This window comes from Sciurus vulgaris (assembly GCF_902686455.1).
Source record: "Sciurus vulgaris genome assembly, chromosome: 12".
Taxonomy (NCBI): domain Eukaryota; kingdom Metazoa; phylum Chordata; class Mammalia; order Rodentia; family Sciuridae; genus Sciurus; species Sciurus vulgaris.
In genome coordinates this window covers 34,572,080-34,593,292 of record NC_136473.1, presented here as the reverse complement: position 1 = coordinate 34,593,292, position 21,213 = coordinate 34,572,080, and the positions used below count along the sequence as shown (strand labels likewise).

Sequence of the window (21,213 nt, the reverse complement as noted above, 5' to 3'; positions counted from 1 at the left end):
CACTCTTCCTGCTAAGGATTTCTTTAGCTATTCTGGATTTCTTATTCTTCCAGATGAATTTCATAATTGCTTGCTCTATTTCTGTAAGGTACGTCATTGGGATTTTAATTGGAATTGCATTGAATTTGTATAGCACTTTAGGTAGTATGGCCATTTTGACAATATTAATTCTTCCTATCCAAGAACATGGAAGATCTTTCCATCTTCTAAGGTGTTCTTTAATTTCTTTCTTTAGTGTTGTATAGTTCTCATTGTAGAGGTCTTTCAGCTCTTTTGTGAGATTGATTCCCAAGTATTTTATTTTTTTCGAGGCTATTGTGAATGGGGTAGTTTTCCTAAATTCTCTTTCTGAAGATTCATCACTTATGTATAAAAATGCGTTGGATTTATGGGCATTGATCTTGTAACCTGCTACTTTACTGAATTCACTTATGAGTTCTAAGAGTTTTCTGATGGAATTTCCAGTTTCCTCTAAATATATAATCATGTCATCAGTGAACAGGGATAGTTTGAGTTCTTCTTTTCCAATTCGTATCCCTTTAATTTCTTTGGTTTTTCTAATTGCTCTGGCCAGAGTCTCAAGAACGATGTTGAATAGAAGTGGTGAAAGAGGGCATCCCTGCCTTGTTCCAGTTTTTAGGGGGAATGCTTTCAGTTTTTCACCATTTAGAATGATATTAGCCATGGGCTTAGCATAAATGGCCTTTACAATGTTAAGGAATGTTCCCACTATCCCTATTTTTTCTAGTGTTTTGAGCATGAAGGGGTGCTGTATTTTATCAAATGCTTTTTCTGCATCTATTGAAATAATCATGTGATTCTTGACTTTAAGTCTATTAATATGGTGAATTACGTTTATTGATTTCCTGATGTTGAACCAACCTTGCATCCTTGGGACGAAACCCACTTGATCATGTTGCACTATCTTTTTAATATGTTTTTGTATGCGATTTGCTAAAATTTTGTTGAGAATTTTTGCGTCGATGTTCATTAAGGATATTGGCCTGAAATTTCCTTTCTTCGATGTGTCTCAGTCTGGTTTAGGTATCAGGGTGATATTGACTTCATAGAATGAGTTTGGGAGGGTTTCCTCCTATTCTATTTTATGGAATACTTTGAGAAGTATTGGAATGAGCTCTTCTTTAAAGATTTTGTAGAAGTTGGCTGAGAACCCATCTGGTCCTGGACTTTCCTTTGTTGGTAGCCTTTTGATGACCTCTTCTATTTCATTACTTGAAATTGGTCTATTTAAATTGTGTATGTCCTCCTCTTTCAGTTTAAGCAATTCATGTGTCTCTAGAAACCTGTTGATGTCTTCGAAATTTTCTATTTTGGTGTAGTACAGATTTTCAAAATAGCTTCTAATTATGTTTTGTATTTCAATCGTGTCTGTTGTGATATTTCCTTGTTCTTTCCAAATTTTAGTGATTTCGGTTTTCTCTCGTCTTCTCTTTGTTAGTGTGGCTAAAGGTTTATCAATTTTGTTTATTTTTTTGAAGAACCAACTATTTTGTCAATTTTTTGTATTGTTTCTTTTGTTTCAATTTCATTGATTTCAGCTCTGAGTTTAACTATTTCCTGTCTTCTACTACTTTTGGTGCTGGTCTGTTCTTCTTTTTCTAGGGCTTTGAGCTGTAGTGTTAGGTTGTTTATTTGTTGAGTTTTACTTCTTTTATTAAATGCGCTCCATGAAATAAATTTCCCTCTAAGTACTGCTTTCATAGGGTCCCAGAGATTTTGATATGATGTTTCTTTGTTCTCATTTACCTCTAAGAATTGTTTGATTTCCTTCCTAATATCTTCTGCTATCCATTCATCATATAATAGCATATTGTTTAATCTCCAGATGTTGGAATAGTTTCTGTGTTTTACTCTTTCATTTATTTCTAACTTCAATCCATTATGATCTGATAGAATACATGGTAGTGTCTCTATCTTCTTGTATTTGCTAACATTAGCTTTGTGGCATATTATATGGTCTATTTTAGAGAAGGATCCATGTGCTGCTGAGAAGAAAGTGTATTCGCTCTTGGTTGGATGGTATATTCTATAAATGTCTGTTAAGTCTAAATTATTGATTGTATTATTGAGATCTATGGTGTCTTTGTTCAATTTTTGTCTGGAAGATCTGTCCAGTGGTGAGAGAGGCGTGTTAAAATCACCTAGTATTATTGTGTTATGGTCTACTTGGTTTCTGAAATTGAGAAGGATTTGTTTGACATACATGGATGAGCCACTGTTTGGGGCATAGATGTTTATGATTGTTATATCTTGCTGATTTATGCTTCCCTTAAGCAGTATGAAATGACCTTCTTTATCCCTTCTGACTATCTTTGGCTTGAAGTCCACATTATCGAAAATGAGGATGGATACTCCAGCTTTTTTGCTGAGTCCATGTGCATGGTATGTTTTTCCCCATCCTTTCACCTTTAGTCTATGGGTATCTTTTTCTATGAGGTGAGTCTCTTGCAGGCAACATATTGTTGGATCTTTCTTTTTAATCCAATCTGCCAGTCTATGTCTTTTGATTGATGAATTCAGGCCATTAACCTTCAGGGTTATTATAGTGATATGATTTGGTTTCCCGGTCATTTGGTTCATTTTTTAAATTTTATTTATTTATTTGTTTGACACAACTTGTTTCCTCCTTTATTTGACAATTCCTTTAGGATAATTCCTCCCTTTGCTGATTTGCTTCTTTGTTTTTCATCTCTTCCTCATGGAATATTTTGCTGAGAATGTTCTGTAATGCTGGCTTTCTTTTTGTAAATTCTTTTAGCTTTTGTTTATCATGGAAGGATTTTATTTCATCGTCAAATTTGAAGGTAAGTTTTGCTGGGTATAAGATTCTTGGTTGGCATCCATTTTCTTTCAGAGCTTGAAAAAAGCTGTTTTAGGCCCTTCTAGCTTTTAGGGTCTGGGTTGAGAAATCTGCTAATATCCATATTGGTTTCCCCCTCAATATAATTTGATTTTTTTTCTCTTGCAGCCTTTAAAATTCTATCATTATTTTGTGCGTTATGTATTTTCATTATAATGTGACTTGGTGTCTTTATTTTGTATGTTAGGTATTTTCATTATAATGTGTTTTGGTGTTGTAATTTTGTGTATTTGGAGTCCTATAAGCCTCTTGAACTTGATTTTCCATTTCATTCTTCATATTTGGGAAATTTTCTGATATTATTTCATTGAATAAATTGTTCATTCCTTTGGCTTGTTTCTCTAGGCCTTCCTAAATCCCAATAATTCTTAAATTTGGCCTTTTCATGATATCCCATAGTTCTTGTAGATTCTGTTCATGATTTCTCACCATCTTCTCTGTTTGTTCAACTTTGTTTTCAAGGTTAAATATTTTGTCTTCAATGTCTGAGGTTCTGTCTTCCAGGTGTTCTATCCTATTGGATATGCTTTCTATGGAGTTCTTAATTTGGTTTATTGTTCCCTTCATGTCAAGGATTTCTGGTTTTTTTTTTCAATATCTCTAACTCTTTATTGAAATGATCTTTTGCTTCCTGTATTTGCTCTTTTAACTGTCGATTGGTGCGATCATTCAATGCTTGCATTTGCTCTTTCATCTCATCATTCAGTGCATGCATTTGCTCTTTCATCTCATCGTTTGCTTCTCTGATCATTTTAATTATGTATATTCTGAACTCCTTTTCTGTCATTTCTTCTGCCATGCTGTCATTGGGTTTTATTGATGTAACATCTAGATTTGTTTGCAGCATTTTCTTTCCTTGTTTTCTCATATTGTTCAGGTATCAGTGGACCGCTGAGATATTGCAGATTTCCTCTATTGACTTACAATATCCCTGAAGATTGCTATATATATCCCCTGTTAGCCTTCAGTAGGCTGAAATCTTGGAGGAAGTTGATAATGCGGTGCTCCACAAGGAAGCTGCCTCTGTAGGAGTGGTGGCCTTCAGGTGGGGAATAATCCCTGCTAGTGGGCAGAGGTGCCTCCACTTGTTGAACAATTGTCATCCAAAGGGGGACCTAGGCTGCAGGTTGAGGCAAGGCCCCTTTGGGCCTGAGTCTCTGGTTTTACCATCCTTGTGGGGAAACTTCACCCGGCAGGGAAGACTCACCCGGTGGGGAGGTCTCGCTGGTCAGTTCCCTCCTAGAGGTTCACCTCAATTTACAGCTACTGCCTGGGCTGGGCTGCCTTCCTCTGCAAAGTTCCCATGGGCCCGGCCCTACCTCCTGGGCCTGGGAGCCTCACCCTTCGCAGATGAATCTCCTTAGGCTGCCCCTCCTCAGAGAATCTGCCCATAGGCCTGGAACCTTCGCTCCGCCCTAAGCCTGTCTCTGTGCGGCTCTTCCACCAAGAAGCCTCCTAGATCCTGGGACCCTGCTCTGCACCTAATCGCCTGGCTATGCAGCCCCTCCTCTGGGCAGCCACCTGGGGCCCCATACAATCGCTCTGAGTCCCAGAGACCCGCCACACGCCTCTTCTTCCAGTCAGCCGCCCAGTATTCCGGTGCGGTCACTAGGAGTCCAAGAAACTCACTGTGTGCCTCCACCTCCCACCAACCACCCATAGCCCTGGGCAATCAATCACTCCGAGTCGAAGTGACCCTCCCCGTTCCTCCTCCTTCTCTAGTTAACCCCCCGGGTGTTCAGGAGCGGTGGCTCTGAGTGGCTCTGAATCCACATGACCTGCTCACGCGTCCTCTGGGCAACCGCCCGGAACTCTGGTGCAGCCACTCAAGACCTAGCGACCCACCGCGATTCTCCTCCAGGCAGCCCCCCTGTGTTCAGGAGCTGTCACTTTAAGTCCAAACAACTCACCACTCGCCTTCTCGTCTGAGCAGCCGCCTGGAGCGCTAATGCAGTCACTGCGAGTCCAAACGACCGGCCGCGCTCCTCCTCCTCCTCCTCCTCCTACTCCTCCGGGCAGGCCCCGGTGTTCAGAAGTGGTCACTTAGAGTCCAAACAACTCGCTGAGCAGCTTCTTCTCTGGCAACCGCCTGTAGCTCTGGTGCCATCATTCCGAATCCAAGCGGCCACGCTCCTCCTCCTCCTCCTCCTCAGTTCAGGCCCCGGTGTTCTGAGTCCACACAGCTCTCCTCGCCACTCCTCCCCTGGGCAGCTGCTGGAGCCCCAGTGGTTGCTCCGAGTCCCAGCGCTGTGCCGAGCGGCCTCCTTTACGGCGCTCCCAGTTGTCCAAGTTCACTGCTCCAGCAGTGGGAGGGGTGTCTCGCCGGCAGCTCTACTTCACAAAGTTTTCTGTGTTCCGGGACCACCGTCTCATCCGGGACACCTTCCCAACAGGTGAGAGTCACCCGGCTGCTTTGAGTTGGTCCCAAGTGTCTCAATATCTCCTCTTTTGAATCCTGAGTCCTGGAGCAACATGAAATGCAGCCACCCTCTAGGCCGCCATATTGAAAACCTCATCATCCACTTATCAGTGAGATCATTCCTCTTTTGGATTTTTGAGATTGGCTTACCTCACTTAACATGATATTCTCCAATTTCATCCATTTGCCTGCAAATGCCATAATTTTATAAAATTTTATGATTCTTGATAGCTGAGTAATATTCCATTGTATATATATATATATATATATATATATATATATATATATATATAACAGTTTCTTTATCCATTCATTTATTGAAGGGCATCTAGGTTGGTTCCATAGTCTGGCTATTGTGAATTTAGCAGCTATGAACATTGATGTGGCTGTATCTCTGTAGTGTGCTGATTTTAATTCCTTTGGGTATAGGCCAAGGAGTGGGATAGCTGGGTCAAATGGTAGGTCCACTCCAAGTTTTCTAAGGAATCTCCACATTGCTTTCCAGAGTGGCTGCACAAATTTGAGCCCCACCAGCAATGTATGAGTGTACCTTTTTCCCCATATCCTCTCCAACACTTATTGTTGCTTGTGTTCTTGATAATCGCAATTCTAATTGGGGTGAGGTGGAATCTTAGTGTAGTTTTGATTTGCATTTCTCTTATTACTAAAGATGTTGAACATTTTTTCATATATCTGTTGATTGCTTGTACATCTTCTTCTGTGAAGTGTCTGTTCATTTCCTTAGCCCATTTGTTGATTGGGTTGTTTGTATTCTTGGTGTAGAGTTTTTTGAGTTCTTTATATATTCTGGAAATTAGTGCTCTATCTGAAGTATGAGAGGCAAAGGTATTCCCCCACTCTGTAGGCTCTCTCTTCGCATTGCTGATAGTCTTCTTTGCTGAGAGAAAGCTATTTAGTTTGAATCTATCCCAGTTATTGATTCTTGCTTTTATTTCTTGTGCCATGGAAGTCCTCTTAAGGAAGTCTGATCCTAAGCCAACAAGGTGAAGATTTGGACCTACTTTTTCTTCTATAAGATGCAGGGTCTCTGGTCTGATTCTGTACCTTTGATCTACCTGTCTATTTTGGTGCCAATACCATGCTGTTTTTGTTACTATTGCTTTGTAGTATAGTTGAAGTTCTGGTGTTGCGATACCCCCTGTTTCATTCTTCCTGCTAAGGATTGCTTTCGCTGTTCTAGGTTTCTTATTCTTCCAGATGAATTTCATGATTGCTTGCCCTATTTCTGTGAGGTACGTTTTTGGAATTTTAATTGGAATTGCATTGAATCTGTATAGCACTTTTGGTAGTATGGCCATTTTGACAATCTTAATTCTGCCTATCCATGAACATGGGAGATCTTTCCATCTTCTAAGGTCTTCCTTAATTTCTTTCTTCAGTGTTTTGTAGTTTTCATTGTAGAGATCTTTGACCTCTTTGGTTAGATTGATACCCATGTATTTTATTTTTTTTTTGAGGCTATTGCAAATGGAGTTGTTTTCCTCATTTCCTTTTCAGCTGTTTCATTGCTTTTGTATAAAAATGCTGTAGATTTATGCGTGTTGATTTTATAGCCTGCTATTTTGCTGAATTCATTGATGAGGTCTAGAAGTTTTCTGGAGGAGGTTTTTGGATCCTCTAAATATAGAATCATGTCATTTGCAAATACTGACAGCTTAAGTTCCTTTTTCCCTATTCGTATCCCTTTAATTTCTTTAGTCTGCCTAATTGCTCTGGCTAGAGTTTCGAGGAAATGTTGAATAGAAGTGGTGAAAGAGGACATCCCTGTCTTGTTCCTGTTTTTAAAGGAAATGTTTTCAGTTTTTCTCCATTAAGAATGATGTTGGCCATGGGCTTAGCATAAATAGCCTTTATAATGTTCAGGTATGTTCCTACTATCCCTATTTTTTTCTAGTGTTTTCAGCATGAAGGGGTGTTGTATATTGTCAAATGCTTTTTCTGCATCAATTGAAATAACCATATCATTCTTATCCTTAAGTCTATTGACATGATGGATTACTTTATTGATTTACGGATGTTAAACCATCCATGCATTCCAGGAATGAACCCCACTTGATCGTGGTGCACACTTTTCTTAATATGTTTTTGGATACGGTATCCAATATTTTGTTAAGAATCTTAGCATGTATATTCATCAAGGATATTGGTCTAAAATTTGCTTTCCTTAATGTGTCTTTTCCTGGTTTGGGTGTGAGGGTGATATTAGCTTCATAGAATGAGTTTGGTAGGGTACCCTCATTTTCTATTTCCTGGAATACTTTGAGAAGTATTGGAATGAGTTCTTCTTTGAAGGTCTTGTAGAACTCGGCTGAGAATCCATCTGGTTCTGGACTTTTCTTGGATGGTAGATTTTTAATGGCTTCTTCTATTTCATTGCTTGATATTGATCTGTTTAAATTGTGTATGTCCTCCTGGTTCAGTTTGGGAGGAGCATATGTCTCTAGAAATTTTTCAATATCTTTGGTAGTTTCTACTTTGTAGGAATACAGATTTTCAAAGTAGGTTCTCATTATGTTCTGTATCTCAGTGGTGTCTGTCGTGATATTTCCTTTTGCATCATATATTTTAGTAATATGAGTCTTCTTTCTCCTCTTTGTTAGTGTGGCTAAGGGTTTGTCTATTTTGTTTACTTTTTCAAAGAACCAACTTTTTGTTATGTCCATTTTTTGAAATGTTTCTTTTGTTTCAATTTCATTGATTTCAGCTCTGATTTTAATAATTTCCTGTCTTCTACTACTTTTGCTGTTATTCTGTTCTTCTTTTTCTAGGACTTTGAGCTGTAATATTAGGTCATTTAATTGTTGACTTTTCAGTCTTTCTGCAATGCGCTCCATGCAATGAATTTTCCTCTTAGTACCACTTTCATAGTGTCCCAGAGATTTTGATATGTTGTATCATCATTCTCATTGACCTCTAAGAATTTTTTAATCTCCTCCCTGATGTTTTTTGTTATCCATGTTTCATTCAATAGCATATTATTTAATCTCCAAGTGTTGTATTAATTTCCTTTTTTTACTTTGTCATTGATTTCTCCTCTCAGTCCATTATGATCTGATAGAACACACAAAAGGCAGTATCTCTATTTTTTTGCATTTCCTAAGAGCTGCTTTGTGGCATAACATATGGTCTATTTTCGAGAAGCCTCCATGTGCTGTTGAGAAGAAAGTGTATCCACTCATTGATGGATGGGATATTCTATATATGTCTATCAAGTCTAGGTTATTGATTGTGTTATTGAGTTCTATGGTTTCTTTGTTCGGTTTTTATTTGGAAGATCTATCTAGTGGTGACAGCAGTGCATTAAAGTTGCCCAGAATTATTGTTTTGTGGTCTATGTGATTCTTGAAATTGAGAAGAATTTGTTTGATGTACAGGGATGCACCATTGTTTGGGGCATAAATATTTACTATCGTTATGTCTTCCTGATTTATGGTTCCATTAAGCAGTATGAAATGTCCTTCCTTATCCCTTCTGACTAACTTTGGCTTGAAGTCCACTTTATCTGATATAAGGATGGAAACCCCCGCTTTTTTACTGGGTCCATGTGCGTGGTAGGTTTTTTCCCATCCTTTCACCTTTAGTCTGTTGATGTCTTTTTCTATGAGATGAGTCTCTTGCAGGCAGCATATTGTTGGGTCTCTCTTTTTAATCCATTCTGCCAGTCTATGTTTTTTGATTTATGAGTTTAGGCCATTAACATTCAGGGTATTATTGAGAAATGATTTGTATTCCCAGTCTTTGGGCTTATTTTTGTTTTTTTGGCTTGGTTTCTCCTTTGAGTGGTTTTTCTCTAAGGTAGTTCCTCCTTTTGCCGACCTCCATTGTTGTTTTTCATTTCCTCCTCATGGAATATTTTGTTGAGACCCTTCTGTAGCGCAGGCTTTCTATTTGTAAATTGTTTTAACTTTTGTTTATCATGGAAGGATTTTATTTCATCTTCAAATCTGAAGGTTAGTTTTGCTGGGTATAGGATTCTTGGTTGGCAACCATGTTCTTACAGAGCTTGAAATATGTTGGTCCAGGCCCTCCTAGCTTTTAGAGTCTTGTTGAGAAGTCTGCGGCTATCCATATTGGTCTTCCTCTATATGTAATCTGATGCTTTTCTCTTGTGGCCTTCAAAATCCTATCTTTATTTTGAATGTTAGGCATTTTCATTATAATGTGCCTTAGTGTGGATCTGTTGTGATTCTGTGCATTTGGTGTTCTGTAAGCCTCTTGTATTTGATTTTCCATTTCATTCTTCAGGTTTTGGAAATTTTCTGATATTATTTCATTGAACAGGTTGTTCATTCCTTTGGTTTGTATCTCTGTGCCTTCCTCAATCCCAATAATTCTTAAATTTGGTCTTTTCATGATGTCCCATAGTTCTTGGAGCTTCTGTTCATGATTTCTTACCATCTTCTCTGTTTGTGCGACTTTATTTTCAAGATTAAATATTTTGTCTTCATTGTCTGAGGTTCTGTCTTCCAAGTTGTCTAGTCTGTTGGTAATGCTTTCCATTGAGTTTTTTATTTGTTTATTTTCTCCTTCATTTCAAGAATTTCCATTTGGTTTTTTTTTTTTTTTTTTTTTTTTTTTTGAGAATCTCTATCTCTTTGTTGAAATGATCTTTTGCTTCCTGCAGTTGCTGTTTCAGCTTATTGGTATTATTATTCATTGCCTGCAATTGCTCTCTTATCTCAACCTTTGCTTTGTGAATCATCTTAATCATGTATAATATGAAGTCCTTTTCTGACATTTCTTCTTTCATACTGTCATTGGATTCTATTACTATAGAATCTAGATTGGTTTGGATCATTTTCTTCCCTTGTGTTTTTCATGTTGTTCTTGTATCTTCCCCTCTAGCGCTGCAGATCTGGGGTATTTCAGATTTCCCCGTATAGGCTTATAGTGGCCCTATAGGTTTCCAAAACCCTTTCGTTAAGGGGAGATCAATATTAGCAGTGCCCAAATCAGACACTATGCAATCCTAGACCAAATAGCCCCTATGGGGACAATAACATCATGTAAGTAAAGGAGAAAGTGACTCTGAGGGAACAGGTAAACAGAAGGAAAAGAAAGCAAGAAACATAAAAAAAAAAAAACATATTTTTTTATAAAAGGAGAAAAAAGAAAATCTACTGTATAATAGTCATATACTAATGAAACCTCCCAGTGTTCAGTAGCCTGATGTATAAGAGGTACCTGACAATGAGCTTCAAGCCTCCAGCAGGCGTCTCAGAATGGGATTTGCCCCACCCGAAGATCGGAGCTCCGGCTTCCAGGATTATCCATGATGGCTGCTCTGGCTTCCAAATGTGTTGGCAAATGGGGAGCTGCAGCTCAGGGGTGGACGTGGTCAGCTGGAGGTCCTGGAGATAGGATGCAGTTGGTTCGGCAGTGGTCCTGGACGTTGGGTGTGTTTGGTGTGGTTGTGGGATCCAGGAGGCTGGGTGCAATCAGTTGGTCTGGGTTCCCGGTGATTGGGCACAGTCAGTTGGTCTGGGGGTCCTGGCGGCAGGGAGCAGTCAGTTGATGTGAGGGCCCCAGAGGCAGGGAGTGATCAGTTGGGCTGAGGGATCCTGGAGATGGGACTCAGTCAGTCCGGCCAGGGGTCCTACAGGACCTGGCTGTTGTCTCACAATGGCGGCAGCCACGTGTAATCAAACCTGCAGGTACTGTAACAGTGAACTTCCAGGCAGTAGCAGGCAGCTGGTTCTCCACTGGCGGTCTGCAGTCAATCTGCTGGCAGCTGTCGGATGATCGGGAGGTGAACCTCGAGCATTGGGTGATGGATAGGGGTAAGGCAGGCGAGAGGCAGGCAAATGGCGGATGATAGACGCCTGACAGTGAGCAATCTGCTCTCAAAAAAGCTTTGTTTCTTAATGAAGAAGACAGATGCAAGCTCTTGATGTGGTCAGTACAGGAGTGCTTATGCAACCCTGCAGCTAGACATCAGGCATGCACTCTCTTCTCCCAGAACTCTGTCTGCTGACAGGAATTAAAAATCAATTCTGTGTATTGATCCAATCCTCAAAGTCAGACTCTTCCCTTGGAATTTCATTAAAGCATCTCACTTGTTGTTTAGACATTTAGATGGAGGTATCTGGTGGAAAAACACCACATTCTCTGACTGCTCCCATGAAACTCAGCAGGGGGAGGTTTCCAGGAGAAGGAGGGTGAGGAGGTGGGTGGTGGGTGCAGCAGAGGCAGAGAACTAACTCGTGGGCTGGGGAGCTGCAGCCCCACCAACAGGGGAGAAGATCCCACAAACTTGAGGTGTCCTCAGCAGCTGACTCTGAACTCCAGTGGTCTTGGCAATCACTAATCCCCTGCGCTGTTCAACTGCGCTGTGGTGCTCAGGGGCAGAGGCACGAACAGGGAAGATGGTGCCAACAACCAAGACGGAAGGTGCTGAGAGCCTGGGACAGGATGTCCCTGGCACCTGTGGGCTGGAGCACAGCCGGATGACCTCAGAGGCAGCAGGGTCAGCTGGCACAGGGCCTTCCAGTCCACTGAAAGGATGCTGGTCATCAGTCCTGGTGCAGTGGAAAGTCCTTGAGATGAGTTCACACCACTCTATTTTCCCTAAGTCACTCTGTAAGATCCTCAACAGGGTCCCAGAGCCCTGCACCTGTGCCCCTAGCACCTTCCTCTCCTCCTCACTCCTGCCATCTAGAAGATTCTCCCTGGACCACCCCTCCCCAGTCACCCTGACACTCTCTTCTCTTCTCCTCCTTTCAGTGTGGACGTCAGCTCCTCAGAGCCCCTTCCTGGCCTCCTGGGCCCAGCTGTCCCCACACTTCTCTCACGGCACTCCTGGAGGGGTCCCTGTCCTCATCTCCCATCTGTGTTCCCACTAGGCTGAGAGTATCCAGAGATGAGTTTATGTATGTTTTATTCATAATCCTGAACTTGATCCAGGAGTTGATGATATGTGATAAACAGATGCAAAGAGTAGGTAATAGATAATCAATAAAGCCAAAAGCTAGTTCTTTGAAAAGATCCTCTAAATTGAAAAAGCTTTCAGTAGACTGATTAAGAAAAACATGGGAAAAGAGCTAAATAAAGAACAAATGAAGAAAGTTCGGTCAACACAAACTTACAAAATAAAATTAATATATAACTTAGATGAAATGGACAAAATGCCAAAAGGCACAAATACCACAATTGATCCAGTAAGAAATCAAAAACCAGCAGACATATAACAAATAAAGAGATTAAATTAGTAATTAAAAAAGTTTCTAATAAAAGGCTTTTTAGGCCTGTATGGCTTCCATGCATTAAAAAAAAAAAAAAAAATGAATACCAACCATTTCCAAACTCTTCCAAAACTTAGAGAAGGGAGACCAGTATTACCCTAAGACCAAAGCCAGACAAAGATCCCAGGAAATAAAGTGAGAGCACATTTCTCAGAACATAGATGCAGAAACCCTCAGTGCCAGCAATGAACACAGCCACAGATAAAGGGCTTCAGACTCGGGGATGGTAGGGCAGTGCTGTCTTTGGGGTACAGGCAACTGGACTTGGGAACCTTCCTGCTCTCCCTAATGTGGAGCATCAACATGTGCCGACCAAGAGGCAAGTGTGCAGCCCAGGGTATCAGGCTGCATTTCCTCAGCTCAACTATTTGAAGAGTTTAAACCGCAAAATGCAAATCTGACCTCCCTGGAAGAGCAAATGCCATTCTGTTCCCATCTCAACTCCTGTGATGCGAAGCACAGACAGGCTCAGGAGACAGGAACCATACACTCACGTTCCTCACGATGGGAAGTGCCAACTGCTCAAAAGAAATCCTCAACCACGTATTGCCCAACCTGGCACTCACACTTCCCTGGCATTGGCTCTGACCTGTGAGAAAAGACACTGTTTCGAGGAGGGCTCCTGCACTGATTCCTGGTGCTCAGCATCCCCCTGCACAGCTGGCCCTCTGCTCTTTCCCCCATCCTCAGCAACCACCCAGTGAAGATGCTTTGTGAGCATTGGCCCCACTGCTCTCCCCTGGCAATGGTGCTCCCTGCATGTCTGCACACCACCAGGTCTTGCAGTGTGACTGCACCACCAGCGCCTGAGCTGTCTGGAAAGTGGGGTCAGACACAGGCCAAGAATTGCCAAGGAAGAAAAGCACAGGACTCTGGGGCCCACATTCCAAATGAAACATGACTTCATGCTTGCTGTTCATGTAGTGGTCTGTTTCTTTCTCTGGGACATCTCTCAAGCCCTAGATATTTCAAGATCGAGGAGGACATCAGGCTCAGCCCCAAACCCAAGGAGACACAGACTCTGAACCCTTGGGAGAGGGAGGCAGAGTGGTATCCAAGGACCACACAGGGCACTTTTGGAGAATTTAATGCTGGTGGAATCAGAATATAAAAGCTCTGAACTTGGAGAGAAGGATCACTTAGGGATAAAACCTACAGTAATGAAGCATCAGTACCCAACTGGACAGAGGCCTGGAGCTCCAGACAAAGTGATGACATTGAATCCTGTCCTTCTTCCTCCCTGCCTGACTTCTGTATAAAATCCATCCACAGGCACCCCAGAGGACTTTAAAACCTCACTGGCTTTCTGGATCAAAGTCGTTTTTCCCACCCCTGAAAAAGAGAAGCACTCAGGAAGCACTCTCCATAGAGCACCCAGCACTTGCCACCTGCAGGAGAGCAGCCAAGGGAGGCAGAGGAGCAACCGCATGCAGATTTGTGAATACTAATTTCACTCTGATCTTGATTACTCCAGGTGTGAAAAAGTTTCAATTCCAGTAGTAACAAAGAAAACATGAATGGCATTCTGAAGTCCACTCTCAAGTTCTGAAACCTCCTCAGCTTTGTCACAGACACACCCCCAGCATTCAATGCACATTCCACATGATATCAGGACACATTTACATCCAGAACTGAGCTGCTTTTCCTCCCAGGTTCACCCTCCTCACTTTCTCACCTGGGAACCAACAGGGGTCAAACTTTGGTCAGAAGATGGGCACTGGAGAGCAGGGCCATGCTTATTGGGGCGGGGGGGATCACTTTATTCCACACTGTCTACTGAAAATGTATCTCTTAAACCCCAAATCTCCTAAATCCCCTCTCACACACACTGCCTGGTAAAATAAAATTCCAGAGTCTGCACGATTCAATGAAACCACACAGAAGCTCTGAAGAGGCTGTATCCAGGTGTAAAGCACTGCAGTGCTTGTCCTGGTTGACAGGAATAGGCTGAGGGGGAGATGGAGTGCTGCAGGTAAGATCCAGGCTTATTTCTGGTATCTTTAGTCCCTAGCCATTGACTACCAACTCTGCATCTGACCTAGCATAAACTCCTGCTTCATGAGCTGAGCTGGCTCCAGCTTCCACGGCCCTGAAGCTAAGAATGCTCCCTCTGTAGCCTGTGGAAGATTCCCTGCTCTGCAGCAGCCCCCGCCTGCGGCTCCTACTGGTGTACTGGTAAGTGCACTGATTTACGATTTTTTTTCTTAACTGTGACCTTGAGTTCCTGCAACCTCTTCACACCAGAGCAGGTCGTCCCGAATCTGTGTCTGGGCCTGGGTCCCTCATCTGGCTCAGGAGAACCATCTTTTTGCGTTTCCCTTGGCGCAAGAGCAGTTTCCGCATGGACGTGACCTTTGCTACTTGGGGCTAATCAAGAGGCACCAGTGATGAGGCCCTGCGGTGGCGTGGGCCTCCTGACCAGCGCGGAGGCTCGGCCAGGACGGGGCCGCGCCAGCGCGAGCTGGGGGCTCGGGGAAGCCGGGCCGCAGCAACCGCCCAGTCTGAGGCCCCGAGCTCGCCTGCGGCCGGGTCAGGAACACGTAGCGCGCCATGCTGAAGGCTTTGCTCGCCGCCGCTGCTGCAGCCGCATAGGGTCGGTCAGCCCCGCAGGGTCGGTCAGCCCCGCCCATGCGCCGCTGGCCCCGCCCCGGCGCCCGGAAGCCCTATCCTGCGCTGCACCTGCGCCTGGCCTGCGCGCGCTCCCGTTCTGCCTGGTATGGGCTAGTGTGCGGGTGCTGCCAGCATCCAGGCTGCGGTGGGAACCCGTGCTCGGACTGGCGTGTTGCGCGGTTACTAAGGCTTTGCCACCCCAAGTCTCGTCTTCCCTGGGCCGCCCCTCAAGGTGCAGTTCCCCTAGGCTGCACGTCGGGGCCTGGGCCGCCCTTTGAAAGGAGCAGGCCCTGCTGCGCTGCCCCCGCTTGTGCATGTTTGCAGCAATGCTGCAGCCCAGAGCGCCCGGGCAGCTTTAAGGGAACCCTGAGGCCTGGCCTCCAGCTTCAGGATGCAGAGTGTGAAGACAAGGTTACAGCAGATCCAAAGATCTAACTGGCTTTTACTGTGTCTGAAAATAGAATCCGAGTTGGCCATGAGCAGGGCAGAGGAGGTTGGCTTTACATACAGAAGAGGCTAAACAAAGGGCTACTCCATTATGTGGCTAAAACAGAAGGAACTCCCTAGCTTGCTGATTCAGGCCGGCTGGAGCCTGTTTTTGCTTTAGGAAGACTGGCCTCATTGGAAGTTCAGTTTGATCACCAGGCAGTTACACAAGTGACTCCATTCTGGTTTGGTCTGATATGCAGGGGCCTATGGCAGGAGCTCAGTAAATAATCGCCTCTCCTGAACAGGGTCTAACAGGAGTAATTGGTCTTCAGTCCTCAGCATCCTTTTTTCAGGAAGTTCCCAAAGTCCACTGAGTGAGAGCCACTGGTTCTGGTGGACATCCCATACCTGCGGCCACTCAGGGAAGTCTGGCTCCCTCATACTCCACCTGGAGGATTTCAGGCAGAGAATTAAGTAGCTCCCTGCCTCACTTAACCACTTCAAGTTTCCACCTCTCAAGTGAAGTGGCCTTGGGCCAGATTTACCTGTAAAGTCTTTCAGTCGCACATGCGGTTTGACTTGTGAGCAATTATTCTCCATCCTGGCTGAGAAAGCAATTTCAGTAAGTGCTCAGCTTAATTGGTTTGCACCCACACAACAGACCACCCGGACTCCAGTTACCAGCAATATTGACACTCACATGACCTCAGTTTCTTGCTTAAAAAAAATAAAATAAAAACGAGTCAGAATTATCAGATAGAACTGTCACTACCATTTTTGTGACATTTATAGCAGTATATTATTATCACAGTATATTACTTATTATCCCAAGGGGTAATGTAACATAGACCCTTCCAACATCTTGCACCTGCATGAAAACTGGAAGTCAATGAACAGAGGATGTAACAAAGTAAATCCATAGAAGGATCTTCCTAAAGGAAGAAGGAAAGAAAGGGAAAGGAAACATGTAGTCCAATGTAGAATGTATATCTTGTTTTAAAACTTGAATTCTAAATGTTCATTAGGTAACATTTCCCATCACTGACAGGCAGTCTGGAAGAGACTTACTGAGCATCTTGTGAAGCCCTGTAAGGGATTCTGGCATGAATATAGGTAGCTCAAGGATGTATAGAATCAAGATCTAGAGATTCAGTGTCAGGAAAGAGAAAGAAAACTTTCTCAAATGGATATTCTTTATCCATTAACAACTACTTCTTTTGGCGAGGGGGTGGTCACGGGTGTTTCCACTCCTTGATAATTGATCAAACACTGATTTGTACAGTTTTCTTTATGTGTTGTGTTTTACAGCTACAGCGATAGCACAGGTTAAATAGCTATGTCTTCTAGAGATTAACAAAAGGGGGCAACATGATTAGCAACAAAATACCATCCTGAATGGAATATTCCCTTGTCATCTAATCAAGGTGCTATGGACTCTGTCCCTGAAATTCATACTGAACTCCTCCCCACAATGCGAAGGAGGAGGAGGTGAGTAGGTCACAAGGACAGAGCACTCATGAATGGGATCTGTGCTCTTGCAAACAGATGGACGGGACCTCTGCTCACTCTGTTCCCTGCCAGCTGAGCATACAAGATCAACATTGCAAACCCAGAAGGGACCTTCACCAAGAACCTCAGGATGTCTGCACCCTGCTCTTTGGCCTCCTGCCTCAGAATTGGGAGAAACACACATTTGCTATTAAGCCATCCAGTCTCTGGTGTTCTGTTAGAGTAAACTGAGTAGACATACTGGTCCATTGGAGATCAGGAACGGGTCCTTGTTCCCCAGAAGATTAAATGCTCAAGAAATGCTGAGGCTAGCATAGAAAGCAAGTTTTAATTAAGAAAGGGACAGGCACAGACTTCTCCGAAGAGCAGAGTTCCTAGAGCTGGCATCTGTGGGTGGGGGTGTCTTGCTCTTTCGTAGACCCCAGAAACCCTCTTTTTGATTATTGTCTTCTCTTTCTTCCTGAGAGCAGGGACAGGGAGGTTAATTGTTAGCACCCCAGGGTGCCCAGGAGCATGAGGGCAGAGGTTAGCAACCCACTGTTCTGTTTGATAACAGTCCTCATCCTCTCCTGACCCCAACATTCATTAGCTGCCCTGACTGCCTGACCTTCCCCTGCCTCATCTTGCTGAGGAATGTGACAGGTCCTAATGTGGGGAGCATGCTAGAGATAGTGTCAGGCCAGCTGGTGCCGGCCCAGAGCACGTGTATCCATCTGCCCCTGTGCTGGACACTGTGGATACTGTGGGTGTGGTTGAAGGGGCAAGCTGAGGCTCTGCCCAGCTCATGCAACACACCAGATGGCTGTAACCATGGGGTGGACACCCACAATCAGAGCTCATAAACTGCACTGAACCCCAAAGCCTTTGGAGGAGCAGAACGGAGCAGAGCTGGACGGCATCAGAGGGAATGGCTGACGCTCGCTCCCCTGGGCCCCCATCACGGCTGAGGAGGAGCCGAGCACAGCTCCTCGATTAAGATGCAGCGTGGTGAGCGTGCTCTGGGTTCGGCACTAGGAGGAACAGGTTAGGTTAGGATAGGTTTGCAGTGATGTGTGAGGCCTGTGGGGAGCATGATAAAGTGAGTTAACTGGCCAGCTGACTCTTGTCCATAAGACGCCAGCGACACCTTCCAGCTCAGGCCAGGCAGAGCTGCAGGCAAATTGCTTTTTGACAAAGAAAGCATGTGGGGGTCGGCACAGTGAGCCGGTGTTATACAGTTATTCTCTTAGCCTGAGTCCCACTGTTCTCCTCTGTCTTTCCCCTGACACTAGGACACAGATAGATGTTCCCAAGGAACAGGTGACTTTTTCCTGCAGAGCTGGGTGCAGCCCCCTTTGCTAGAAGGCAGCACTGTTCTTCAGGGAAGCAGTCTGTGAATACCTCTGTAACTAGAAAAGCCCAGAAATCCTGAAAAACAGGATTTTGTGGGTTTTTTTTTCCATATTTCCCTTGGCCCAGGCTGTCCTACTTTTAAAAGTACAATTCCCCTTTCTTAGGAAACCCCTCAATACTTGGCCGACCAGCTGAAATGACCAGAATTCTCTCTAGCCTCATGAAATAATGGGGGTAAACAAGCTTTTCAGGGTGAACTGCCAAGGACCAGCGAGGTGCAGGGGAAAGGAGGCCGGAAGCAGAGCTGCTTGGTTTTATCGTCATCTCCCAGGGAGACCCCACTTGGCAGCTGTTTTCTTCAGGTTCAAGGTCATTCCTCCACCTGGATCCCATTAGTTGAGGACCTGTTGTGTGAAATATAGTGTGGCACTTGTTCTTGCTTGAATCTGTCACTAATGGGTAGGATCCCTAAACCCCTGCATCTAATGAATATTGAGAGTTGGGTCTGAAGGGAGCTGGCCATTGAACATACCTCCCTCCCTGCCTTCTTCCCCCTTCGTCTCCTTCCTTCTTATACCTCCTTTTCCTTCCTTTCTTCTTTCCTCTCCTCATTAATTACAGATACTGTGGTAAATAGTAGGGGTCAAGCATATCTTTGAAATAGCTTGTGTCTTGAGAAGATTAAGTTACAAACACTGCCTTTTTTAACTGAGGTCCAGATTTTGAAAAAGACTATCAAATGCCCATGAGTTACAATGGTTTTTCTTTCAAGATGAACATGTCTTACTTGAGCAGAAGCAGAGCAGAACTGGACAGCAGCGTTCCTTCCCCATCCCATGAGGCTGCCTACCTTGCTGAACAAAGCTTGCCACTGGGAGAGCTGGCACTGCCCTTTAGCCACCAGCCTGTCAACACTTCACACTTCTAACAAGGGAATAGCTGACATTCACCTAGTGCATCCCATGTGCCAGCCTCTGTTCTAAGAGTGTTAGAAATTACATTGATTCCTTTAATCATCTCAGAAAGTTCACTATATGTAGAGAAGCCAAAGCACAGGAAGGTCGAGGGAACTGTCACAGGCTGTCATTATGCAGGCATCCGTACATGCATCCATCCACCCATCCATCCACCCATGCATGCATCTCTCACCATATTTATCCATGCATCCATGCATGCATCCATCCACCCATCCATCCCTCATCCATCTGTGCATCCATGCATCCTTATAGAAGCATACACATACACAGATGCTACTCATGCATACATGTCCCACTACACCCTTAGGACAAGTATAAAATGTCCTAAATAAAAAATGCACTTACTATACCACCTTCAGAACATCCCAGCTTAGCAGCACAGTGCACTGTAGAGTGTCACTTGCTGGCCCTCATGATGGCGGGGCTGACTGGGTGCTGCTGCTCACCTCTGCTGCCTGGCATGGAGAGTATCAGAATGTATAGTGCAATTCTGGGAAAAGATCCAAATTTAAAATGTGGAAGAATATTTTCTGCTGAGTGTGTCTAACTTTCACACTAATGCAAAGTAGACATGCTGTGTGTGCAGCACAGACTCAGTCCTGGGCCCCAGCAGCTCTTCTTCAGTCTCTGTGCTGTGCTTCTGTCCACTGATGCAGCATTTTACACTTGTCCTGAAAGCAGACCAGGTGCAACATCATGAGGCAGGAGGGGTGAATAGGGGATGCAGATTCAGTCCACTGGGTGATTCTCCCTTTACCAGGAAAACCAGACTCATAGCACTGGAATAAGGGATGAGGAGCAGCTGTCAAGTAGCTGTGAGAGCAGACATCACACAGGGACTCTGTGCCCAGTTCTAATCTCATTCTTCTCTCCAGGGCTTTCCAGAGTCATTGTTACTATCACACAGGCCTGTTGTGTCAGTCAGTCTTTCGTCACTGTGACTCTACCTGAAAACAGCAGCAGGAAGGAGGACATCTATTTTGGTTCATGGTTTCAGTGTTTCAGTCCATGGTCAGCTGGCTCAGTGGCTCTGGGCCTGAGGTGAAGCAGAACATCATGGCAGAAGTGGTGGTGGAGGAAAGCCACTCAGCTCATGGCACTGGGAGGGGAGGGAGGAGGGAAAGAGGAGAGGAACAGGGGCCCGGGGAAGGGGAGCTCTTCCAGGGCGCTCCCGTGGCCTGCCTCCCATCCACCCAGCTTGATTTCTCCTTGCAGGGCATCTCCTTTGTCTTCCCATACAGGTGGGGCTCTTTGACCCTCTCCTTGGCCAAACCTCATGTCCCTTCTAAAGCCATGTGTGGTCCACACCCCTTTGGGTGGATGTGGGATATGTCAGTTCATGTCAGACTATTCAATCACCTGGGCATCATAGGGCAAAGAGCGCTCTTCCATGTGGAGAACCCCCATGGGCTAGTGAAACTGGATTTGTAGCACCCCAGAGGGCAGAATCTGGATTTCCTAGAGATGTGGATAGGCCTCTCCTTTCCTAAGATCCCTACCTCCAGCCCCTCACCTGATTTCATAACGAGGCTCTGAGCTGAGGCAAGCAGCACAGAGCTGTGGCAACAGAAGAGCCCAGCCACCCTGCCCTGCTGGCCATCTGGCCAGCCCTGCAATTTGAAAATCTCACATAGTGGACTTGGGCTGCCCTGCCTGAGGCTGCCCTGCAAGATGCTAAGCAGGCCTCCAGGCCACCTCGGTGCAAGGAAGCAGGAATGGTGCTGGCCAGGGGGCGCCGCCAGCCCTTGCTACCTCGTGCTGTCATTCAGAAGGGGACATACAGAATGTCCCGCA

At 44.4% G+C, this 21,213-nt stretch overlaps 1 pseudogene across 1 annotated transcript in view; it reads right to left on the bottom strand.

The window, feature by feature from the left end:
- LOC306642433 (cancer-related nucleoside-triphosphatase-like) overlaps positions 1–16,167 on the bottom strand; it is a 35,688-nt pseudogene extending 19,521 nt beyond the window's left edge. Inside the window, exons 1-3 of the transcript XR_013766829.1 lie at positions 16,147–16,167; positions 13,719–13,894; positions 13,057–13,151 (exon numbers count right to left, since the gene is read on the bottom strand). The product of XR_013766829.1 is annotated as a cancer-related nucleoside-triphosphatase-like (transcript). The remainder of the gene's footprint in view (positions 1–13,056; positions 13,152–13,718; positions 13,895–16,146) is intronic.
- Between the last annotated feature and the right edge of the window lie 5,046 nt (positions 16,168–21,213).